We start from the raw sequence: 1,925 nt of genomic DNA, 5'->3' as shown, positions 1-1,925 counted from the left end.
AAAGCCAGCTCTCTGAGCCTGCTTGCTGCAGGGTACCCTGATAAAGTGGAATTTCTGGATCTGCAGAGCTAAGAAATCAACAGCAGGGACCCTCACCAGGGTACTGCTGTCTGGTGAAGTCTACCTAAGTATTCAGAGTTCTGCTTTGGTATCTTTTAAATGTAACAAAATATCATACAAATTACATGCAAAAACAGCAGGATGGCAATATTGTGGTAGATATGGCCAGTCTCTGGTTTAGGGACATTAAACACCAGAGCCATACATGCCACACTGGCAGGAGCTCAACCCTGTGACCCTCTAACCAGGCCCTCAGGCCAACCTTGGAGAACACCCAGCAGAGAAACTGAAAACCACTCCCAGTGAGACAGAAGAGGGCCTGGAGTCAAGGACCCTAAGGCCATTTTGGGCTGACTTCCTAGAACTAAATTGAAAGAAAAACCCTAACTTCCACAAAAGAACCAGCGGCTACTCCCTTTGGGAACCCTCACCTTTTCTGTATGGCAGATGGAAAATTTAAAATACCTCTGATTGGTTGCTTTTGCAATTAATCAGATGTTTGCAAAGGAGTGTAACTTTGTAACTTCACTTTAGCCTCTGATTTGTTGTACCAATCAGATGTTTGCATAGGATTGTGACCTTTGTAACCACTTCAGCTTCTGATTGGTTGCCTTCGGCAACCAGTCAGACTGATTGTGGGCCACCACTTCATTTACATGGGGTGAACACCAAGTGGCCAATGGGAAATCTCTAGCGGGTATCTGGACCTGAGAAGATTCCGTATCCGGGTCTTGAGCCATTTTCTACCACTTCCACACAGTGGAGTGTACTTTCATTTTCAATAAATCCCTGTTTTTGCTCTCCTGTTGTTTCATTCTTTCTTTGCTTTGCTGTGCATTTTGTCCAAGTCTTTGTTCAAACCTCCAAGAATCTGGATAACTTGCAGTCAAGACCCTCTACTGATAACACCAGTGCCCCAGTAGCAAAAGGTTACTGGCTCACTGCATCCACTGCTGCCACTTTCATTGCTGCCACCAATACCAACTGATCCAGAAGTAAAAGAACACTTCACACTCCAAAAGCTGGACCTTATCAGCAAGTTAGGTTGAGAGAGATTTAAGTTAGGATTAGCACTCCAAGTCTATGATGGGTTAAATCCCAAAGCCTCAAATTTCTCAAGATTTTCTGCCCACATCCCTGCTGTAATTGAAACCTTGGCTGTCTACTGACCCCTTTCAAGTGCACGCTGTTTATTTTCTCACCCCCCCACAGCCAAATGCCTCAGGGAGTGCCAGGAGGTGGAGCTCAAACTCTCCTTGCTTCCCAAGACCACTTTTTTTTTTTTTTTTTAAGATGGGGTGTCACCATGTTCGTCAGGCTGGTCTTGAACTCCTGACCTCAGGTGATCTGCCTGCCTTGGCCTCCAAAGTGCTTGGATTACAGGCGTGAGCCACCGTGCCGGCCTCCAAGACCACTTTCTGATCTTTGTTCTTCCTCCCTCCTGAGAAATCTCTGGCTCTTCCTTGGCTCATGTTATCCGCTTGTATCATCCTTTCCCATTCCTGGTGGCAGTCTTCTATCACCTTCCACAAATGAGCCACTATCCTCATTTGTGAAGAATTTAGTTCTGTATTCACAGTCTGTCTGTCCTCTTTATCCCAACTTCCCCTATCATCTCAGTGATTTCAACATTCACGTGCCCAGTAACCCAGCATGCACACCTCTTGTCTCCTTGATCTGCCCATTGCAAATGAGCACTGCCATTTTGGGACATACCTGATGACCCAGAGCAGCAAGATGGGGCCTTGTATGTTGAAGGTCCATATACTTCAATGCATTTTTTTTCATTGGTACACCAGCACATGGTTTCTAAAAGTTGATAACTCTTTAGTACAGGAAATAGGTAAAAGTGTGTATAGTTTTTA

The sequence above is a fragment of the Cebus imitator genome, unplaced genomic scaffold (assembly GCF_001604975.1).
Source record: "Cebus imitator isolate Cc_AM_T3 unplaced genomic scaffold, Cebus_imitator-1.0 Scaffold445, whole genome shotgun sequence".
NCBI classification, from domain to species: Eukaryota; Metazoa; Chordata; class Mammalia; order Primates; family Cebidae; genus Cebus; species Cebus imitator.
This window is presented reverse-complemented; position numbering follows the sequence as displayed.